Source organism: Balaenoptera borealis, assembly GCF_965194805.1.
Source record: "Balaenoptera borealis genome assembly, chromosome: 5".
NCBI classification, from domain to species: Eukaryota; Metazoa; Chordata; class Mammalia; order Artiodactyla; family Balaenopteridae; genus Balaenoptera; species Balaenoptera borealis.
In genome coordinates this window covers 117,734,788-117,759,725 of record NC_138862.1, presented here as the reverse complement: position 1 = coordinate 117,759,725, position 24,938 = coordinate 117,734,788, and the positions used below count along the sequence as shown (strand labels likewise).

At 37.1% G+C, this 24,938-nt stretch overlaps 1 protein-coding gene across 5 annotated transcripts in view; it reads left to right on the top strand.

The window, feature by feature from the left end:
- Positions 1 to 24,938, top strand: part of AGTR1 (angiotensin II receptor type 1) — a 55,887-nt gene that overhangs the window by 20,650 nt on the left and 10,299 nt on the right. For 2 of the 5 annotated variants that reach the window (XM_082394442.1, XM_082394441.1), the window contains exon 3: positions 17,972 to 18,120. The exons of 2 other annotated variants lie outside the window; for them this stretch is intronic. The gene's annotated coding sequence lies outside the window, so the exon portion shown is untranslated. Of the gene's footprint in view, positions 1 to 17,971; positions 18,121 to 19,193; positions 19,244 to 24,938 lie in introns of all 5 variants that reach the window. One more of the 5 variants, XM_082394443.1, reaches the window with a different exon arrangement.

The window sequence follows — 24,938 nt, the reverse complement described above, 5'->3', positions numbered from 1 at the left end:
TACCCGGCTAGCAGGATTTTTTTCTTCTGACATAAACTCAGCTCAAAAAACAAGCCCTCAGCTTCCCAACTTAACAGGGGAGACACTCCCTAGTTCCTCTAAGGAGAATGAAAAGAGTAGCTTGTCCCCTTCTGAATATGTTGTGATTGCACTTTATCAAAGTAGAATGTAGATAAGATAGGTGGTGGGTTACATATGTTAGAGGCGACTAGTCTTTTTGATTGACAAGTAGGAAACACTTGCTGGAAGGCACTCCACAGTGGTGGTAGGCAACTATTTAGGACCGCTTTAATCTTGGAGACAAAAATAGTAACATTCTACGGAGTTCTGCCACTGGAAATCTGTAGGGGTTTTTTAGTTAAACCTAGGAAGCTGAGCTGTGCATGTTTCCAGCAAAAATCCAGCTCTGGAAAACGTACATTAAAATCTATTAAATTGGGCTTCCCTGGTGGCGCAGTGGTTGAGAATCCACCTGCCAATACAGGGGACACGGGTTTGAGCCCTGGTCTGGGAAGATCCCACATGCCGCGGAGCAACTGGGCCCGTGAGCCACAACTACTGAGCCTGCGCGTCTGGAGCCTGTGCTCCGCAACAAGAGAGGCCGCGATAGTGAGAGGCCCGCGCACCGCGATGAAGAGTGGCCCCCACTTGCCACAACTAGAGAAAGCCCTCGCACAGAAACAAAGACCCAACACAGCTAAAAATAAATAAATTAATTAAAAAAAAAATCTATTAAATCAGTTAGGAAGACACCAAGACTGGAAGCTTTCTTTTGCATCCTAAGAGTACTGAACAGAAGGAGCTCTTTGTCTGTAATACCCCGTCAGCCTTAGAGCAGAAGAATTGGGACAGTAATACGGGGGGTTCCTACTGGAAATGATTCTTAGACCATCCTCTCTTCTCCTGTATTTTGGAAGCCCCTCGGTTTCTGATTAACATTCCCATATTTGTAGCAAAATTTTCCAAATAACTGTGACATTTTGCTTACAAATAAGAAAACACTGAACAAAAACATTGTGTAAAATTTTAAACTTTTTCAAACCTTTAAGGTTTAAATGAATGAGCAAAACATACTTAATTCTAAGAAGTTTTTTTTTGTTAAAGAACTAATGCCACACCAAATCTGCCACTAACTAGCAACTTTGCCTTTGGTTTCCTGTGAAAGAATCTTCAAGGCCCCATCCCAATCCATGGTCACTATACTGAAATACAAAAAGTGTTTTCTAAGGGCCTTCTGAACTTTGTATTGTCACTTTAAAGCTTTCACCAACTTACAACTACAGAACTTTGATCTCTTATTGATTTAAACCAGTAATGTGTAAACAGCATTTCAGAGCTTGTTTTATTGAACCAAAAATATTTAGGTTGAAATCTACTCATGAAAAATGGGAAAACCTGGTTCGGACATAGAATAAAGAACATGTTCAGTGGCTTAAAATTTTTGGTAACCATTTGCCCCATGTGGCTATTTAAATTAATTATAACAAATGAAATTAAAAACCGAGTTCTTCAGTTGTACTAGCCACATTTCAAGTTCTCAATAGACACATGTAATTAGTGGCTACTGTATTGAATAGCAAAGATATAGAACATTTCTATCACTATGGAAAGTTCTATTAGACAATACTATCATAAACAAATTATTAATAATGCAGTGGACTTCCACTGCTACTTGGCAAGAAAGTTTTGTGCTCTCTTATACTTATTTGGAAATTTTAAAATATTTTTTAAATTCCAGTTTTCTCAGTTGTAGGTTATCTGGTGTATAGTTAGTTCTCACAAGCCCCTTTTTCTTTTTCCTATTTGCCTGTTAAAATATGTGGAATTAAATGTTTTACTTAAATATTTATTTAAATATTTTATGTACTCTTCTAAAGTTAGAGGTTTTCGTTTCCTTAAAAATTGTGAAAAGTGGTATACACAATTATGTTGAGCTAATACATGGCTGTTGGCTTTTTTACCTGAATCATTGATATCTCCAAGTAAGAAAAACTAGAAAAGATGAAGGATCATTTTTAAGGCCAATATTTTTTCTTTATTGTTGATATTCTGTAAGATTTTATTTTTCCTACAATGATAGATGTGTCTCAATTATACTGACTTAACTAAAGTTGATTTATGTTTTTTAAGCAATTGGAAAGCCAAGCAAAATAACTATTAGATCATTTACTTCTTTTTCTCTTTTTTTATGGAAATGTGTAATATTTTGACTTCAAAATTGTATGTATCACAGATAACAATATTTTGTTTATCATTTTAAATAGTATAATCACCCCCTTTTACAGTGTATTCTTAAACTTCTTAGTCACGATTTTTCCACTAATACAATCCTGTTATTTAACATCAGTCTCAATTACTTTCCAGTCACTTATACCTAGTAGTTCAATTAAATTTGGTTCCTGGACTAATGGTTGTACGTTACACAAGGCAAGAAATTAAAAACAAACTTATCTTTGAGTTATTGAAGTATCAAGGATTTGAAATAGCTATATAACTAGCTGAGAAAAAGGCATATAAATATCCAGCCAATATTCCCTTTACAGATTTAATAGTATCATTTTTCAGTGAAAGCATAAATAATAGAAGTTTGGACCCAGTTTGGAACTGTTAAATATGAATCCGAGTCTTACCAGTGAAAAAAAGGCAAAGTAAAGGTTAGCCACTTGTGGAGCTTTTTTTTTTTTTTTTCCAATAAACCAAAAAATAGCTTTCTTTATAGAATAACAGGTTTACTCCAAATAACCTACTATTCACACAGTTTATCTACAGTAACATTGTTCCTAGGTTTAAATAATATAGCTAGATATGCTCAACATACAACTATGTAGGAGATTCTAATTTAAATTGGATTACTATTAATACTTTTAACAATTAAAAGAGCTCAGAGAATTAGCCTCTAAATTTAGAGGTTCTGTTTTGCTGGCAGGAAGAACTTTTCACTAGCACCAAAAGTGCTGTCATCCTCTCCCTTCAACTAGCTAGTCATTCCTTTTAAGACTCTTGAGATGATTTGGATGTACAGGAGTCATTTTTTTTTAATTCCAGGAAGATCTAAGATATCTCAGAAATGGAATAGTACAGTGCAGACCTGGCAGAAGGTAACCAGTTATCTGGAACTAGGTCTTTGGCATCTTTCCAGATTTGGAACAAAATACTGGACTCTCCCTGGGCATCCCTGAGACAGCAGGAGCAATGTCATACTGCAAGTCCAAAATCCAATCAGGAGCAGCCTTCCTTCTCCTCTTATCCAGGCGAAGCCAAAATACTTCTGCACACAGCATGGGCCACCATAAAAAGCAAACAAAGCCACTGTAGATAAAATCAGGCAGTGGGTAAGGCTGTCTTTTGACCTAGAGTCTGAACCTTGGCTCCTCAGCGATGCTCCAGGCCAAAGAGCAAGAACAAGACGGGCATTTTGCTGCCTCTTGGTCCCTCCAGTGCGGTCAGTGTACACAGCAGGAGGATAAAACAACTCAGTATCTTCCTTAACAATGCAAAGAAGGAAATCCAACCTGCTTTGGCAGTGTGAAAGCAATGCAAATTTGAGTCATTGATGACGATAGCTTCTTATGTGATATAGAAGTTTATTCTGTAACACTAATGGCCCAGCCATATTTTATTCAACTCTAAACCATTAATGAACACTCATCTTCATTTTACATAGAACATATTTATCTATACACAACTGAACAAATAGGGAATGTTGGAAATGGCCCTGTGAGAAGTATTGGCCCACAGTGCATCTGCTTGGTTTGGGGCAACTGAAGTAGTTAGTACAGGCTCCCTCTGGATTTCTGCTAGAATTTTGATTTAATTAGATCGATGAATTAGACACATAGCATCTGAATTAAAGAGTGAGAAATACAATATGAACCAATTAAGTGAAGGAAAAATTTACTATGAATAAAATAATAAATGTCAATAAATTTAAAAATTGACTTTAGTTTCCTTTATATGACAAATGTAACAGACCTAATTTGACATCTTAAAATGAAGAGATCTATTTGTAATCTATTTTGTGATTTTTATCTTCTTAGGAGTATGTTTTGATATCTTTAACCTTCATATTTAATTTTTTTTTCTTTTATCAGTTTCTATGGTGTAAACATCCATCAATCCATATTGGTTGACATATATATATATATATACATATATATATATATATATGTATATATATACACATATATATATGTATATATATATATATCTCAAGAGAAAGTAATGCTGCAATCCTTCTCAGCAATTTATTCTGACAATTAAGAACCCTTAAGCTAAATAGAATAATTCATTTCACAGGAAACTCTTATTCAATATGTATAATTAGTTTTAGTTAACTTTATTAATGAAATGTTGCAAATCAATTAGGTTTGCAATAATCAGATCCTGAGGACCCAAGAGGGGCCATTTCCCTCACAAGAGGGGAAGGTGATATACAATTTAGTTGGGAAGCAAATGTAATTAGATTTGATCAGTTGAGTATTCCTGTCCTGATGTGGAATTAGGCACATACCCAAGCCTGAGTTTATAGTTGGAAAGAGGTAGAAAAAACAGCATGACTTAGAAAAATGTCTTCATGGTCCTATTGACCACAAACTAACAGCCAAAGTGGGCCTTTGAAACCACAGGTAGACAGGTTTTCTTCCGACAGGGCTATGTTTACATTTGTTTTTCAAAGCTGAATGCCTTTAAGTAGAAGAGTACATGAACTCAACTATTTGTCACTCCTTAATGGCGCTTCACGCATTTATCTAACCGCCTAAATCCTGATGGCATTTCAGTTTGCAACTATTGTAACCTAGAAGTTTATTATTGAACAGGTGTGGGGTAACCCTGAAGTTTCTTTCTTCTGACTCTAAAATAAGAATATCAAAGAAATGTCATGACAGTAAAAAAGTCTTCTGAATGAAAATTATATTAAACACAAGGTATTCCTATTTAGGGCTGCAGTTTGCAACAGATTCTGCTGTTATTCACTCAATAAGTATTTTTATTGGACACCTACATGCCAGTCACTATTTTCAGCATTAAGGACAAAGTGTGAGCAAAGCAGACAAAAATCCCTACCCTCATAGAACTTACATTCTAGTGCATGTAGACAGAAAAACAAGTAAAGTATATATGTTGGATGGCATGAATAATGGAAATAGAATGTGGAAGCAGTGAGGGAGAAGGGTGCAGTTTTTAAGGGGAGTTTAGGGTAAGCCTGCTTAGTAAGAAGGAAGGAACTATGTGGACATCTGGAGAAAGACGACTGTATGGAGAGAGCAGAGCAAATGCAAAGGCCCTGAGGCAGCACTATACTGGCATATTCGAGGCACAGCAAATAGGCCAGTATCCAAAAAGCCAGTATTGAAGGGTATAAACTGACAGGTAGACTAGAGACATATTTAGAATGGATGCTAGAAGAGGGGAACAAATGAAATTTTTAAACTGAAATGGTTTAAAGATTGAAAATGCTTTGAAATATAGTGAAATATTTTCACACAAGAGATTTTAAAAAGAAATCAGGTCCATGATTCAATCCCCAGTGACTGGTTCAGTAGCCATCATAGTCAGGGGCTACGTCTAGAACTCTGATCACTAAAAACCTGCATTTGATGTCAGGTCCTCCTGGACAACCAAATGACTTGTTTGGCACCTTTGGTATACCCCAAAAACATTTTGCCTATCACTGACCTGTAATCCCATGTCTCTGGGCCTGAAAATAAAACTCCCTGTAACAGAGTCAGTGGTGCACGACATTGCCATTAGATTATTTTTAGTGAAAGCTTTGCCTCCTGACACACATACACTGATGAACTTAATAATTCCTGGGGCTACCACTGAATGCAAAATGACTTCATATACTGGTTATTCCATTTAAATTATTTTATCTTCAAGTCCAACAAAAAGAAAATTCTAAATAAAAAGATACATTTGGGATTGTATATGTGGCATCCATCCACATATAACTGAAATAAAATTATTTAATGGAAAATTTCAAATTCAGCCACCTCTAAATATGTAAGATAGTCTGAATGAGAAGGAACAATTCTGACTTTGTATTATTTTTTTAGTGGTAGTGTTTTCTCATAATCCCATGCCTTTTTCCTGTCCTGCTATTCTTCAAGGTTTCCTAATGAGAATTAGAGAACAGGCATATTTAACAATCTGTATTTGCAGGTTGTAAACAAGAAAATGAAGACTAATAGTTTCTCTCCTGCTAATTTGATTTTCTACAGCTCCTCTCCTACCAGCTTAGGCAAAGGACTTAGTTACTATTTCCAGCAGATGGGGCCAAGGAAAAGACAATCATCTGTGATGTCATGCTTCCCCCAAATAGGCCAGCTGCCTTTCAGGCCTCGGTTAGAGACTTCCCCAAAGTAAGAAATGAGAAGTGATCATGAACCGAATGAGGAAAAAATGCAATTTCCTTTATTCTAGAAAAACAGTACTCAGTGGCTGGTTCACAATGCTACAGTAAAACATTTTCATACATTTCTCCTGCACATGTGGAGAGTTATAAGGTATGCACTTAGAAGTAGAAATGCTGATTTGATTTCCAAAGTGGTGGTGATAGAAGGAGGCTTCTGGAAATGGGGTTGTGCTGAGTTGACAGAAAGATAAAGGATTCAGTCCTTAACTGGTAATATGTGACTGGCTCTCTAAGCTGAAATATAACCCAAAAAGAACTTCTTCTGGTACAATTCCAGGTCCCAGGGCTAGTTAATGGTACAAATAGTTATTTATATACAACTATACAGGAACATATTTCCCAGGACCCCTCTTATCATTGACATCTCATGAAATCAGCCCTGCAAAAGAACATTCTGAGAACATACAACACATAACTTTAAATGAGGAAATTTCCTTTTCTCATGCAAAAGCATGAAAGTTGGTTTGAATTGACATGGACTTCTGTAAAGGCGAGGGCCTGTGATTTCAGGAAGCATGTTTCTCTTTTGAAACTCTAGTGTGTCCTTGGAAATTGCTGCATAAAGGCCAAACTGCCAAAGTCTAGTCCTTCTTCTCTGAGTAAAATCTTTTAGTTGTAGGTCAGTAGCTGGTCTTTGTTCTCCTCAGTGCCTGTTGCAAAACACCGCAATTTTCATTCTAAACCCCAACAGTATTAAGAAGACAGGTTGAGTTAAAATAATGCCTGTAATTTAACAAGTATTCTGTCCCTAATAAAAAGCTAGTTAGTCACAGCTTCCTTCAAATCCCTCTCCCCCAGATTTTTCTCCTGAAAGGAGATACTAGACAGCATTTTAGGGAAAACAAACTTTTGTCAATTGCTAAGGATAAGGTAATAAATAAAAGGGTTAAAAATAGATGTCAATCACTAAGGATAAGGTAATAAAAGGGTTGAAAATAGATGTCAATCGCTAAGGATAAGGTAATAAAAGGGTTGAAAATAGCATTTTAAGCATCATGTTTTTTCTTTAAATTCCCTGAGGTTGAACAGATTCTTAACTTCATTTTTTTAACTGCCCTGAAAATAGTTTGTCTCTAGTTGACTCTTGTTCAGGGCAATGTTATATCTTCTTAATCTAGTAGAGTCACAAATTTAAGTCATCATCCTGAGCAAGTAATTGAAATGGTACAATCTTCTCACTCAAAAAATATAAAAAATAAAAAATAAAAAATCCAGGAATGAATCATCCTTAAAACTCTCCCAACTTGCAGTCTAGTTTCATGGGTGAAAACTTTGGGAGACCAGTTTGGGAAGCAACCAGAGCCTGGTAGTTTCATACACTTGATCTTATCACCTTCTCACAACAACACTTAAAAGTAACTAGGATTAAAAAAATAAACTTGTTATTTAATATGGTAATAAAGTGTTTTTATGTGGAAAAATAAATAAATTAAATAAAATAAAGTATACCTCAGTAAACCTGAAAACAAAAAAGTAACTAGGATTATTGCCATTGTATTATATTGCTATTTTTTTAAATGCAGACACAAAGAGAATGTAATAGTTAACATCTATTAATTGGACACTTAGTTGGGTCAGGCACTGGGTTAGTGACTTTATCTCCATTTTCTTACTTAATTCACAAAAACAAAACAAAACAAAACTACAAGCTAGGTTTTCTTATTGGCTTCATTTTTTCACAGACAGTGAGTCTAAGGGGCCCATCTTGCTAACCAATACCAGGACAAGAACTGGAATTTTGGGCTGACTCCAAAGCCCTCGTTCTCATTTCTCTCCCAGATGTAACCCATCAAATTCTTCAAAGCCTGAGATCTTCCTTTCTTTCGATTAACTGCTACACTAGCAGCATTTTTTTTACGTATATCTATACAGGCGAACACTGTGCTAATATTTAATTATAGGTTTATACTGATGTTGGATGCAAGTATAAGCTAGCATCATTTTGAATAATAGTAGAAGAGTCAGGAGCTCTGAAAGTAATGTTCAGGATTGGGTAAAGCAGATATTTTTGTCACATTTCAGTGAGAGAATGAATTCATATGCCACCAGCCATTTGCAGAAATGCAACAGGAAATGAAAAACTTAACTACTTTAAATAATGTGGTCTGTAATACAAATTATTGCACTGTGAATTAGTTTCCTTCTGCTGTAGAACTGATCATTTGGACTATATAGACAAGCGGTGCAAGACATTACTAAAATTATCCTTGAATCCTAGCTTTGAGATCTATATAAAACACTAGGCAGTTTGCCTGAGAATACATAGAAAACACTTTTTTAAAGGATTGGGATGGGTTATTTTCCCTTCTGTAAAATATTAGCCTTTGAAATGAACTCAGCTGATCTGCTAAATAACATTTGCAAATTGTTGTGTTTTAATAAAGTGACAGACTGAGAGAGAAGCCACACTAGACCTGCTTATGATTCTGGAGGTGTTACAGACCAGGAACATTGTGCAATAATGCCTTTTAAAAGAAGGGAGCCACTTAGCTTTACACCTTGCCTGGCAACAAATGTAGCCACTTACTCCAAACTCGGGGGTAATTAGCATCTATGAAAATCCAGCATCTAAATCCCAAACCCCTGGTGCAATACATACTCAGTAAATTACAGTCTTTTACCTCTAGTATTTTCAACAATTCCATTTAAGTATGTGAATATATGAGTGTGTGGTGTTTTAGGAGGCCTGCTCTATAATGCTATGGAAAGATTTCATCACTATTAATCAGGTATGCAGTAAATGGGACACCTCATTTTTTCGATTTCTGGAAGGCTCAGAGCCTTTGCTGCTGCTGGCAGAAGGCAGACCCAAATGCGCTATGCTAGTGAAAAATCCCCGGCAAACAAGGAACCCAGTGAAAATTTGGGAGACACAACTTGGCTGTCGCTACCACTGGCAATCATCACCACTATTACAGCTTTAATCAGGCAAGCCCAGGCTCATGCATTTGTTTATAAAGTTGCAGCAAAGCCTTATAAATTAAGCCTGAAAGAACATTAAGTTTTAGTCTAATCTTGGATCAACAAGAAATTCTTATTTAAAAACCTTCATAAAAGTAGTCAAATTGGTGTTTTAAGAACTAAACAGAATTACATTGCTTTAACTTTTCTTTTGTTGGCAATAGGAAAATAAATGCTTTAAAAATTAAAGTTAAAACACAGAGATCTTAAAATATGTTGGGGGAAAAACTATTTTACAGAAAATAAATTTGTCCCCTGGATTTGTAACTGGCTGTTGATTTCCGTGTTTCTGAGTGTGAAGGTGTACTGTCTCCTAGACAGAGCAGGGAAGACTTGGTACCCTTCTGAATGAAAGGGTTCCTATTAGCTGTTCTCCTTCATTTCCTAAAGTGTTGTGATTTTTATTCCCTGGTGTTATGTTTTTAAAAGATTTTAAATCTTAAAACATAGAAATAGGTGTTGAAATTGAGAGCTGAAAGTCTCAACCAGTTGGGTATGATTTTTTAAAATAGGTAATACAGACCTCTAGTGGTTGAACAGTTTGAAAGCCTCTGCAAGAAGAGGAAATTGTGCATCAGGTGCTTGCATTTTAAAGAGGAAAAACTGTTGCTAGTTACAATTACAATGCAAAATTCACATAGTTCATACAAATCAAAAAAAGGTAATACTGTGCAGCAAGGGAAGATGGAGCACTTCCCATCGTTTTAGGTGCTCTCAATTCTCCCAAAACAAGCAAGGACCCCGCCCATCAAAATCCCAGCAAGAAGTCTGGATCTGTATTGGTTTTCCTCTGAAAGATTAACGTCCAATTCACTTGTTATATGAATGGAGCTGGCAGATATTTGCGTTATGTAAAAATAGATTTTATTTTCCTTGGCACACAGTTTTGCCTCAATGAGACTCTTCTTCCTCTAAACTCCAAGGGCTCCGCGTGAAAATGCAAGAGCCTCTCACACAGCCACTGCTTTCCTGTCCTCTCCCAGGTTCTCTCCATGGGGACAGCCACACTCCACTGGACTGGGGCTCAGTGACTGGGGTGGTTCTCCATCTCTATGAGGGGCAAACTATTGGATCCATGCACAAGCTTTGGTGATTATTAAATGTCTCTCTAGACCAGCGCTTCTCAAACATGAATAGATACACAAACCACCTGGAGAATCTTGTTGACATTCAGATTCTGACTCAGTAGGTGTGGAATGGGGCCTGAGATTGCTTTACTAGAAAGCTCCCAGGTGATGCTAATGCTGGCATCCAGGACCACAGCCGGGAGCAGCGAGGAGACGCTGTAACATCTCTAATTTTTTATTACACTTTGTGTTTCACTCATTTCTTCATCTTTCTCTTCTTTTTTACTTCAATGGCATCTCAGAATTTAATTTTTGACTTTATACAACTTTTAAAGTTCTCTTTCACTTGACTATGTACAAAAATCTCTGGGAACCTGTTATTCAAGTATTGTAAAGTTGATCTTACATTTTAAGAATGGATTCAGTGTCATCTGTTTAGTTTGGTGAGTTCATGGTGGTTGTGAGCACCTCTCTAGCACTTGAAGTAATTAGGCATTTGTAACCACAATTAAATACCTGATTAGCCATACTGGGAGAGTGGGTGAGATCAGGTTTTGTGCATGCTGAAAAACTACTAAGGGCCCAAGGTAATATCCACATCGTAAAATCAGGCAGAATAAAAAGCACAAGCTGAAACCCTTAAGAGTCAACAGATCAGAGTAAAATATGGGAAAAACATTTCTCAGACAAAATCCATCATCTAAATAAGTTCCTATCATGGCATGTTATCAAGCTTAATTTTGAAATCCATAATTTTAGAACTTATGTCATGGGCTAGTCTTGAAAAGCCTCTTGCAAACTTTTAACATCCAGTTTCAAATCAAAAATAGTATATTAACAGGCTGTAGCGTGGAGGGAGTACATAAATTATCATCATTGCCCTGCATGAACAGTAATTCACAGATTTGGCTCAGACACGACTTAGATGAAATAATTAACTATGTACAGTACTTAACAGTATAAAAGTAATTAATCTAGCTGCCTCATACTGGTTTGGCCTAAATAAACATGTAATAAAAAAAAGCCATACGATTTTATTATTTTTTCACTCACGTTACTACTTTAGTAAGTTGGAATTTTAATATGGCAGAAGAAAGATATCTTTCCCATAAAAAAATAACACTTTCTTTTCAAATGTTAAAGTACAACTATAATCAGAATGAGTTCTGTTTATAATTGTGCACAGATGTTCTCAATTAATAGTATTATGCATTCTGCTTCACAGGAATTTGGCAAACATGATTATTTTAAATTATGGTGTACATAAGAAAAAAATCGATTTTTTTAACCACAAGTCACATAGACTCTGTTGAGGTACTACAGTTGTGTGGCGGTGTAGCTTTGGCAAAATGTTTCAGATAAACTTGTTTTTTGCCCCATGGGTTCTGAGAGGAGACAAGTGGCCTTTGGCTTATAGACCCTTCATCAGCAGGTCCACAAGGTAAAGGGCAGGGTCATTAGTTGGTATGTAGGCAAAAAAATAAGGCAAGTATCCCTGTTTGGGCAAGAGAAAAGAGCTCGGGTGATTTCTGTGAAGGAGAAAGAGGTGCACCCCATGCAGGTCTTTTTTTAAAGTCCACTCTCAACGTATGGCTGCTCCTTTGCCTAATCTTTTTTTTTTTTTTTAATATTTATCTATTTATTTGGCTGCTCTGGGTCTTAGTTGCAGCACATGGGATCTTCATTGTGGCACATGGGATCTTTAGTTGCCGCATGTGAACTCTTAGCTGCAGCATGTGGGATCTAGTTCCCTGACCAGGGATAGAGCCCAGGTGCCCTGCATTGGGAGTGCAGAGTCTTAGCCACTGGACCACCAAGAAAGTCCCTCCTTTGCCTAATCTTATAGACTATAACATGTTCTATATGACTCCATTGCCTAATCATTATATTATTATCCCTATTTCATAAATAGACAAAGAAGAGGAGGAAGCTAAGTAATTCTTCCAAAATTAAATAGCACACAAGATGTAGATCAAACTCAAACCCAGAGACTTCTACTTCCAGCCAAGATGGAGTGAGAGAGATTTACTGTCTCACCAAAAACAACTATTAAAATATTATATATATATGAACATATATATGAATATATATGAAACAATGATTTTCAAGACAGTGGACACCAGGCAACAAAGGACAGTAGTCTCTGAGGGATAGGAGACAAATGAAGTGAGCCCCAGATCACTGCCTGGAGAAAGTTCCAAGCCATGGCTCAGAAAGGATAATCCAGAAGGAGCTCCCAGGTTTCCCTGAGCTGAGGAGATGGAGCTGGGGGTCCAGAGAGGCAAGGAGCTAGAGTTCACAGAGCAGAGTACCAGACACTAGAGAGCTTTACAAAGAAAGAGCATGGAAATCTGAAAGGTGCCCCCTGTGTTTCAGTACATGTGAGTGAGTAATCACCCAGAAGGATTTGAGGGCACACTCCGCAGAGATCATCCAGAGCCAGAAAATAGTTGTTGTTCCCACGAGCCAGAGGGGTAAAACTCATAATTCATGGGACATCAGGTAGCATATTCAGAAGGGTTTTGCCTCAAGAATAGGAAAAAATTAGACTAAATGCTTCTCTGGTCCCACCTAACAAAGCTTAAAAGCCAGATCTGAAGGAATCAAACTGTTTGCAAGTAATTTAACTGCTTCCCGGAACAAAGCTGGAGAATTTATATAGGAATACAAAAACATCCAGTATCCAACAAGGTAAAGTTCACAGTGTTTAGCCTCCATTCAAAAATTACCAGGCATGCAAAGAAGCAGGAAAATAAAATCCATAAAAAGAAAAAAATCAATTAATAGAAACAGACCTAGTAACGACACAGATGATAGAATTCGTTTACAAGGCCATTAGATGACTATAACTGTATTCCATATGTTCAAGAAGCTAGCGGAAAGTCTGAACATATTGAAGAGACATGGACACTATTCAGAAGTCTGAAATAGAATTTCTGGAGCTGAAAACTCAAAGCAAGACTTCAGACACTATGACCATGTTCCTTCCACTGCCCCCACCATATTCTTCCCTGGATCATGAGTTTGATCCCAGTGGCCTCATGCTTACTACTTGCTTAATACTGAAATTCCCAGATGAATACTTCCTTTTAAGAGGGGTTTAGCATCTGAAGACAACAGACTTCCTGAAGGGCTCCACATGCGCCCTTTCCCATCCCACTTTGACTCCCCCGCCCCCGAGGCCCTCCTCTGGCTCGTGGGGCAGATGGCACCACTGTCCGTGGGCTGACACTCCACTCTGGCATATGGACTCCTCAGTAGAGTAGCTGCCAGCAGTCCTCAACGTGGCACCTTCTGAATTATAAGAAAGTTTACATTATCAGACCGCCATGTTCCATCTCGATTTTCCATCTCACTTGAAAACTCTACAGTTTGAAACGGCATGAAATTTGTTCTCTTCACTCAACGTACAATTCAAATGGAAGTTAGTATTGATACTTTTGAAGCTCCCCACCCTTCCCATCCAAGGCACTATGTATAAAATCACGAACTGTGTTCTTCCAGCCAATGAAGCAATTAACCAAAATGTACATGTTGTTCTTTTACAAGATTCAAAATATGCTCATGAGAATTAAACTATTTTTCCAACCAAGCTAAAAAAAATCAATTTACTTGTCTAGGAAGTTTTATTAGGGCTAGAATTCCAAGAAATGGATATGCCAGCCAAATATTACTGTTCATCAGAAATGCTCCATATTCATCCAGTATTAATCCTGTGTAATTCCCTCAGTCAATGTACCCACTTAACAGCAGATATATTCTATGTATTTTTTGTGTGTGTGTGTGTTCCTAAACCTGCAGTGAATGAATTTAGAAAAAAAGTATCAAAAACACAAACGTAGCCTTGCAACACAAATGTGTGGATAATTTCATGCTTGGAACATCACAGTTCACTTTAGAAACACTTTACTTGACAGTGAAGTTTTCAAGAATAAGTATTTTTCAGCACTTACTGAAAATATTTTAAAATCTCACCTCATCACCAGTTATATAACCAGGGCCATGCGGTCATTGTGGCTCTATGGAATGGCATCAGGCCCTTTCACTACTGATCATCTTTTGGGCACTGGATGATACTTTTTGAATAAATGTTAAAATAATGTGCAAGAACCAAATATCACAGATTGTGTGCTGTATTCACCCACATGGAGACATCACTTTAGTGAAATGCAACAACAGCTCTAGAAAACATTAACAGTATCTTTACCAAAATATAAAAAGGAAAAAGGAAAGATAAGTTGCTGGCAAGATCAAAGAAGCAGGGAGGTGCAGTCCCGGCTGCCATTCTGAGACAGTTCTCAGACTCTGCACCAGGCTAGTCTCATGAGAGCAGGGGTGGGTAATACCTCATCCCATCACATCTCTTTGTTTTCCCACTACCTGCTACTCCTTGGTCATGGATTATTGTTGAATGTGGAAATGGAATGGGGGATGTCTAACAACAACACACTTCAAGTATTTAGTGTATTATATAAAAACACTGGAATGGGGGTCTGCAGCATCTTGCTGGGGCTTGAAGTCTGTTTTCTTAATTGTAAAATTAGGTGGTTGGCCTGGATCCTGAGTTGTAAATTGGCAGCCCTTGGACCAAATTCGATCTGCAAAAGAATTCTGTTTACTTCCACGCAGTGTTGCTTTTTTTTCATTTGCTTTAGTTGAAAACATTTCAAAATAGGATATTCCACGTAAAATTTGAAATTTCCAGCTTATCTTAAAAAATCGGCCTGTATCTTCCCCTGATCACCACTGGCACAATTGAGAATCCCCATCCCCACCTCCTCTGAGAAAGGGGAAGTGTCCACCACCATGCCCGCTTCACCCATCTCTGTTACTCCCAGCCCCTATAAGTATTTAAATATGTGAACCCTGAAGCAAGTAATTTCTAGGGCCCATTCCAGCAGTAAAATGTTATGAATCTCTGACTCAAGTTGCCTCAATAAAAGCAAAAGACTGTAGAGAATAATATTTCAACTACATTCTAGGCTAAAATAGACTTTGTTTGGGTAGCCTGACAACCAAGACCCCATTTAGAATATCGTAATTGTGTATGTTTACAGGGACAAAGGGCATACATATAGTTTGTAGGTCACCCACCCCACCCGGCGGGTATGGAATTTGATTGTATCGCGAATGTGCCCTTCCTACAGTCTCGTTGTGGCTTCTTATTTGTCTTTGGATGTAGAATATCTTTTTTGGTAGGTTCCAGTCTTTTTTGTCAATGGTTGTTCAGCAGTTTGTTGTGATCTTGGTGTTTTCGTGAGAAGAGGTGGGCTCAAGTCCTTCCTCTCCACCATCTTGTCTCCGCCTCCCCTGGTGTCTCTAAGGGCGTACATATATATTCCTGTATTTCTCTCAAGAAGAAAAGCAATAAATATGACACCTAAATTTCCTTCTATAGCAGAAATTTCTGTGACTTCCTGATCTACACTGAGATAAAGCTACACTCCAAACCTAAATCGAAAGTCCACAGTTACAGAATGACTTTTTCTGTAAAGAGAACATCTTAATTTGTTGGTGTAACATGAACCATGTTATTTATCTAGAGAATGGCTTTTAAGCGGATCATTGGCATGCATATAACAATGCCTACTGAAACAGACTGATTCCTAAACATAGTTTCTCTGGATTAGAACCTCTTCATATCCAAAATTATTAGCATATTATGTTATTCTCACAAAGTTCTAATGAACTTCACAAATCTGCCTGCTCTATTCTGAGTACAAAAATATTTAGCCTAATTTGTTTTTCCACTATTTTATACAATAATAAAGTAATATCAAAAATGTTACCAGAAATAATACAGTGTTTTATAATTATTAGAAAGCGAATCTCATGAAGTCATATTAAAAAACAACAATTACCACATGTTAAGTCAGATAATTCAAGGAAGAGACTTATATGAATACTAGGGGGGCTGTTGGCAAAGATATTTTTTTCTCTGAATCCTACGCTTTGAAGGAAATTTTTGCCATTTAATTAGTTTAGGTATGCTTCATCAACCAAAGGTCTATAGTATGGTATTTCTCCCCCTCCAGCTTAAAGTACTCTTAAAATCATCTGCACTTTAGGTGTTCATACTTTCACTTCTTTTAAAAATGGATCCTTCCTGGATCCTTTACATTGCTTTATGGGATTAACAACAAATTGTATCACCATACTGTACTGTATTGACAGAGCTCTAACATCATTCTAATCTGTTTCTTGGCCATGTGTAATAATGTGACGACTTATACATATATATAAATTTATGGGGTAATTCACTTAGTATTTGGTGGGGACATATGAATATATATTGAAAATATATAAAATGATAGTAAAAATAGATAATATTTATTTAGTGTTTAATACATGGCAATCTTTTTTCCCCCATGTTGTATTTAACCCTCATGTTAACAGCAAGTTTTTATCCTGTTTTAAAAGATAAGGACACTAAGGCTCAATGAGAATAAGTAAATTAGCCAGTTACAAGATTAGTCAGAGGTCGAGCCAGGATCTTACCTTTGTGACCGCAAAGCTTATGGTTTGTTTCCCATGATGCCAGCCAGCCACCAGACTCTGCTAACGTTAATTAAATGAATGTTCCCTTTTAAAATTCTAAGTACTGAATATATACCTCTTGATAAATAGATTAGCTTTCCACTTCAGCCATATATTAGACTTGTTTTTATGGTATATAGTCTGTTCACACTGAATGAGTATAATAAATTATCTTTTGAGGAAATTATTTTAAACATAGAATCTTACAACATTCTTACAAGGGCGAGGTAGAGGCTTTAGCATCTCGTTCCCGTTGGTCAGAGCAAGGTCCAATGAAGGTTTAATGATTTGCCTAAGGTCTCAATTTCTAGAATGGCAAAGAAAAAGCCGCCAAGTCCTCCACCCCCCAGTTCCAGACTTTTCGTTCGTTCTCAGTCTTTTTTTTCCCTCTGTTAAACCCTGCAATCAACTGATTTCTACTCTTCAACTTCTTAAATTATGTTGCTTTTTTACTCACCACTATTGGTTTTATATATTAAGATTCAGCATCAGCATTTACCATATCTTTTACTTCCTAATTCTGAGTGTTTCCATCTGATTGCTTATTTTTGAACCTTATGGGCTTTTTCTTTATTTCAGTTTTATCCCAATTATCCAGGAAAGGCTGCCTGAGTCTTTTGAAAGCTCTGATGTTCTCAATGAAAAGACCTTCTGAATGACCTTGTTTGTCTCCCATGGAGTTGCATATCACAACTTCAAATGCCCCACTAAAATGTTACCCATTTGGCATCAGTATACAGAAAAGGCTGTATCTGTGATAAGAAGTACAGCGGTGTTTTCCTAGTGAGAGAATAGAGTTCTCAATGGGGAAAAGGGGAAGTATAATTTCCTCAGATTTAGCTGGTATTTCAAACAGAATGGTGCTTTTCTTCTACAACTAGTCAGTAAGAAATTTGTAGGGAAAATACCACAGGAACCAATAAACAAAATTTCGGTCATAGCACTCTATTAATATTGGTCCTTTAGAAACCTTTTTTTTTTTTTTTTTCAGAAATGTTCTTCGGCTACAAAAACAACTACTCATTGCCCTTATGGATCAGTAAAGCAGTTGGGCAGAGGAGACAAGTAACAGAGACTCAAATTAAGTAACTGAAACTCTTTGGTTGACAAACTTGGAGAGACTCTCAAACATTAAACTAGGTATGTTTATCCCTCTCTTACTTTTCTCTACTTGGTTTAGTTCTCATTAGAACCTTGATGACAGGCTACATTCAATGTGTTGATCCACAGAGAAAAAAAGCCTAATGTGAATGCAAAGATGAACTTACATTCATTCAAATATTGTACAGTCAGTTCAGACATTAATGACTCAGATTGGCACAGCAGTTGCCTATGGCAGTGATGCCACCAGAGGGCAGGGTTTGACTTCCGGACCTGGTGGCTGCCTTCCTCCAGAGGCAACCTTGGAGTTACTACAAGAGCCGTCAGATCCTTAGAAGCCCTTATAATGACTCTAAGCTCAAATTCTCTCTTCCATTGTTCTTGTACAGAATCCTAGAATTCTGGAAAATACTTAGGATAATTTCTAGAATGATCTGACAAAACAGATATTGTCAACTCACAATTTTAGAGCCCCTACTAAGTATTCAGCATGACCTTGAACATTTAAAGGCTACCTGACAGAATTTTATCTTTTGAGGGATCTATAGTTTCCCTGGGAAGATATGAATATAATACCACCAATAAAACAGAGTGTATAGTTAACTTATTCCACAAAAGATAAGAACTACAGGTTATCAAGAATTGAAAGGGGAAAAATCAAAGTCCAGACCAGAAAGATTTCTCAACAACGGTACCACTGACATCTTAGACTAGATAATTCTTTGCTGCAGGGGTCTATCCTGTGCCTTGTAAGATGATTAGCAGTATCTTCGGTCTCTACCCACTAAATGCTAGTAAAGCCCCCTCCTCCCTTTCCCCCTGTTATAGGAACCAAAAATGTCTCCAGACATTGCAAAATGTCCCTGAAGGGCAAAATTACCCAATTGAGAAGCGCTTAACCAGAGTATAAAGAGATGACCTTACCAAAAAAAAAAAAAAAAAAAAGAACTGAACCTTGAAACTTTAGAATGTCAGAAATGTAAGGACCTGCTCTCTAAGCCTCAGTTCCCTCATCTGAAGAGTGGGAATAATGGTGCCTTCCATCATAGGTCTTGTATTAGTTTGCTAGGACTGCCATAACAAAATAACAATAGAAATTTATTTTCTCACAGTTCTGGAGGCTAGAAGTTCAAGATCAAGTTGCCAGCAGGGTTGGTTTCTGGTGAGACCTTTCTTTTTCACTTGAAGACAGCCACCTTCTCACTGTCTTCACATGGTTTTTCCTCTGTGCAAGCACATTCCTGGTGTGTCGTCCCCTAATAAGGCCACCAATCATACTGGATTAGGGCCCCAACCCTGTGACCTCATTTAACCTTAATTACCTCTTTAAAGGCCCTATCTCCAAATATAGTCACATTGAGGATTTAGGCTTCAATGTATGAATTTGGGGTTGTGGGGGGACACAGTTCAGTTCATAACAGGGCTCTTACAGAGATGAAAGCAATTAGCACAATACTTGGCATATAGTAAGCATTCAATTCATCACAAATGTTCCTTTTGTTAATATTAAGCCACTATTATTATAAGTACTCCATGTGAATCAGATACCAGCTGAAGCACAGAAGAGTATAAAACAATAAGTTTATAAGTGTGTCACTTGTGTGTCACTTTGTGCTGAAGTTATGCAGCTAAAAAGTTTAAATTGACATTTTCCCCATTGACGTAGCTAATTATTTCAAAGATGTTCTGGCTTCCTTTATGTGAAGGTCAAAGGGCAGTAGATCCTGCATCCCCAGCACCTGATGAGTAGTAAATGACCCAGAAATAAGCTTTTAAGTGCTTTGGGGAATTTCTTTGTGTAAAGAAATTCTGTGTAAATATTTTTTGAGAGTGAGGGTGATTAAGTTCACCCTCTTAATTTGATTTATAAGTTTCACCTATCTCACAAGAGATAAGAACAAAAATAAACTAGGGAGGAAAAGAAATAAACAGTTTTGAACAGTCGTGGTCTTTAGTTGGAACCAAAAAACCGTGGAGATTTTGAAATTGCAAAGGAACATGGGCCTTCCTCTGCCAAAAAACTTGTTTATAAAAACTAGAGAGTGTTAGATATTTCTACCACACTGGCTTATCATTTGAAATTTCTGCTGGCTCAAGTGAAAGCGTGCTGTCCGATATCCTACTGTGGGATTTCCTCCTTAACCACAGTTGCTTTCCGATCAGAGGCTTGTGACTTTGAGGACCAGAACACAGTCGGCTTAGCCAGCTAGAAAAACAAGAGGAGAGGTTTCATATCTCATGAAAAAAGGAAGCACTAACGGGGGAAAAATGGAGTCAGCGTTGACAGTTGCTGAGTTGAACAGTTTTATTGTTGGTAATAAAAGCAGGAATTGCTTGTTGAAAGTGAAGGTGAGAAAAGACAGAAATTGCTATGGCAAAGTTAAAAACAAGAGGAGGTGGTGGTCTTGGTGTGGCACAGAATGTTTGAAAACATTCACCTTGTCCTTAAAGAGCTGTTGCTGTATGAGTAATGTGCCGCTTCACTGCATAACCCTTGTATGCAGAAATGCTATATTTCCCCTGTACAAACCAAGGGATGCATTTATTCTACATTTAGAGGAGAAACAAACAATCGAAGGCAAAGAGGTGCATTATCTTATGCAGCTCTCTTGAAAAGAGTTCATTTTTTTTGTCCTGCTCAGACTACACACAAATACTGGGAATATATTTTAATTTCAAATCTGATAGGTGACATCTGGTAACTCATTTATTGCTAATGAAGTTTTCACAGGAAGCAGCAGTCACCGGTGTCTCATCGTATTTTTCAGTTGGCAAAGTGTTGTTTACCTTTTATTGGCTCAGCATCCGTGCCTCTTATCACAGGATGATTAATTAGAGAACACAAGTAACCCCACATAGAAATGAATGGAGAGGTAAATAATGGGAGATAGAATGGTCTAAACTTTTTTTATTAAAATCAGTGGTGTAGTATCATTGTAATTTATATTTTAAAATTATATAGGTATTCAAGAGCGTGATTAGAGCTGGAAAAACTCTCTGGTCAAGAAGCTCATTAGCAGTGCCTTCAGGCCCCTCTCTGAGCCTTTCCACCTCTTTCTGGTCCTTTAGCTTCTTCTCCTTCCAGAATCACATGCAGTTTTCCAATCCTTCTTATCCATATTTGCTTGCAAGGGAAAAATTGGTCATTTACACCACAGTGGATTTTAATAACACTACCAAAAGTCTTAAAGCTACAGGATCTCATAGCATCTCCACATACGTGATCTCATTTGATGTTCACAATGGTATTGTGAGCCAGACTGGACAGATATTTTTTCACTTCATCATTATCATGAACTTCATTATCATTATTTTCCAGATGAATAAGATGAGTCATAGGTTTGGTGAAAAGCTAAAAACTTCATAGCTCATAAGAGGTAAATCGTGTACTTGATTCAGGTCTTTGGTTCCCAGCGCCATGCTCTTCCACGACCTTAACTCTGGCTCTCACCTGAGTCAGTGTGTCTTCTCCTGCAGGTAGATCTTGGTTCTAATGGGGGTATAGATGTGGGTATCGTCCACCCCACCCCAGTTAAAGAAATTCCAGACATCTAGGAGTAGGTGCAAGGGTTATTTGACTAGATGACTCCTGTTCGGCTCCTCTTGGCTACTCCAGTCCTGAATGTTTAAAAGAAATACACAGTTTAATGTGTAATTCTCAAGCTGCATTTAGGAATTTGTCCTATTTCTTCAGGTTTTAATGCCTCAGAAGGGCCAAATGAAAACATTTTAGCTGATGGCACTTTGGTTGTTTGTTGTATTTGGTTTTGCCTATGAATCATGACAGGCACAGAGCACATAAGCAAGGGTTACCAACGAAGATGCCAGTAGGGCAGTGGTTTTTAAATGTTAGCGTGCATCAGAATCACCTGGAGGGCTCATTACAATTTTGTTGGACCTCACCCACCGGGTTTCTAATTCAGTAGGTCTGCGGTGAGGCCTAAGATGTGCATTCCCAGGGAATCCCCAGGCGATGGCGATGCTGCTGTTCCAGGGACCACACTTTCAGCACCATTGCTAGAAGGGCTAGGTGGGTGACTTACGTGAGGGAAGCACGCACGCTGTGCTGTCCAGTTCAGCGGGCTGCCCCGAGTGGTGACTGAGCACTTGAAGTGTGGCTAGTTTCAACCAAGAGGTGCTGGCAACAAACTATACTCTGGCTTTTGAAGACTTGGTACAAAAAAAAAAAAAAAGTAAAATATCTCAATAATTGTTATATTGATTACATGTTGAAATGACAGTATTTTGGGTATATTGGGTTAAATAAAATATATTATCAAAATTAATGTCACCTGTTCCTTTTTATTTTTTAATGTGGCTGCTAGAAAATGTTTAATTACATATGTGGCTCACATTATATTTCTTTTGAACAGCACTGACCTAAAGAATCAGAAAATAGAGAATGGTGGGGATTAGTGAACCACAGAGTATTCAAATCCCAAAAGCTATGAACACTTTGGGGGCCAAAGAAAATATATCTGTCAATCAGATTTAGCCTGAGGGTCCCACGTTGTACACAAACATTTGCTGCTACAATGTAAATGTAGAAGCTATACAATATCTTATCATTTTACCTTTCAGCATTAATCAAGTACCTTGTTATAATTCTTGAAGTAAAAGCATTAGATTACAATAATCAAAAATATCTCTGCTGAATTTCTGAATGAAAAAATTCCATTAATCTTTTGAAGTTCTGAGTTTTCTTTCATGAAGTTCATTTCATTTATCCTTGCATTATAGAAAGCTTATATTTTCAAAGTGCCTCCATACCTTCCAAAGACCTCACTTTTTAACTTTAACAATCTATGAAATAGAGGTGAGAACAGGTATTGGTATTCCCATTCTAAATACTTTGTAATATTTAAGGGATAACAAAGTAAGAGATTAAATTACCTATGTATGATTTTAGTGACAAAACAAGCCATTGGACAGGACTCTATTCCAGTGCTTTCTCTGTCAAACCATTATACTACCTCTCCATTTTTATGACATTTTAATGTAAAAAATAAAATTAAAAGTAGCATACAAAACTGTATTTGAAAAAAAATGTAACTGTGATAAAAATCAAATGGACATTACCCTTACAGAATTCATTTTCTTGGCACAAAAGTCCATTTAGCTCATCAAAACACTGACAATATAATACTCTGAAGTATTATTCTAAATAGTATATTACTGTGAGGTTCCTCTGCCCTCACCTCTATGTTTTATCTGGGTAACTGAACCACTCTGAGTATATGCTAAACTTTAAATAGTTGTATTTTCCCCACAGAGAATCTGAGAATAGGTTCATTTTGAATAAGTTATTTTAACAATAACATATTGTGCCACCTTTTTCATAGGATGATATAATCTTGACTCCCTCACTGCAGGGCATACTTTTAATTTTGACTTGCAGCCATGAATCAATCTGTCTTTACCCTTTCACCTGGAATTGCCAGTGAATAGCACAAGGGATGCCTGAGAGGCTCACAGTCTTTGACCATAAATGGAGTGAAAACAGCTAGTCTAGATCGGGTCCAAACCTATAATCTTGACCTCATCAACCTGGAGTCACAACCAGCTATCCAAATGCTCTGCTGGGGTAACATGTCTTTGGGTTAATAGATAGTTAATCTAAAAAATGGGGCGGGGGAAACTCACTGTCACTATAACATAATGATCTTAAGTAGAGTTTCTTTATTCATCTTCAGTAAAAGGTAAAACTCTTTCCATTTCATTTTTAATAAAAGAGAGTTTTTATATTTAATTACAGAATGTTATTAAATCATTGTGACACTAATAATATCTGTATCAATAGATAAACAAATAGCTGGCTGATTTAATGATTTATTGGGTAATTTCTACTTGTCGAGCCATTATTGTATACCTTTTGTATATCTACCTAATATATATCTTTTGTATATTGTATACAAAAGATGTATACCTATTCGGAAGAGAGATTATGAAATTTCAGTGTTTCAGGAGATTTTTTGAAGCATGTACCACCTCCCCGATGATAGAGAGACCTAGAGAAGCTAAGTGACTGGTTCAAGGTCACCTTGCTAGTGAGTGGGAAAGCCAAAATTAGAACCCAAGTCTCCTTACACATTGTGCAGGACCAATTTGTAGACTATCATCCAAAGAATATTTCTGCTTCAATTAGGACACTGGGTAATTTGGGGAAACGTGTACAATATACTGAATATTTAATCCTTCTAGCTTCATTTAAAATTTATGGTTATATGATTTGCATAACATTAAAAACTTTAATCTGAAATGAATTGCCATGTCATATGCCATATATGGTTATATGCCATAACCTCTAACATAAAACTCATAATACAATAAATTCTATAATATTATCATCATTTCTTAAGGGTATAAATTAATTAGTGCATCCTTTCCTTCCCAATAACTTTCCTCATACCCCTTAAAGTGGAATTTGAAATGAAATAAGCAGTGTCTGCTCCTGATTTAAAGTCTCAAAGAAGCAAATGTGGAGTGGCTTCACAGATGAAATCTGGGCTTTTGTTCACAAGTTGGATAAAGCAGCTGTTGTTGACTGAGATGCCCACCTAGGAGCTGCCTTTTTTACCTTTAGAAAAAGAAAAGCTTGTAAACAGTCTCCAAAAGCCATATATTAAAAATGAGGTTTCCTCCACCTTGATGGCCAAGATACTGATCTTCTGAAATGTGGTTATGATTCTCTCAGGGAGATTCTATGAGTCCATAAGTTTGAGGAAGTTGGAAGTAGTAAAGGACAGGGGTTCATGTACAAGCTTTCTTCCAAGTTAGATGTTATTTTCCTTTTCTCCTAGTCTCTGGAGCACTACTCTTTCTAAGCTCACTGGAAAACCTTCCATTGCCTTCTATAT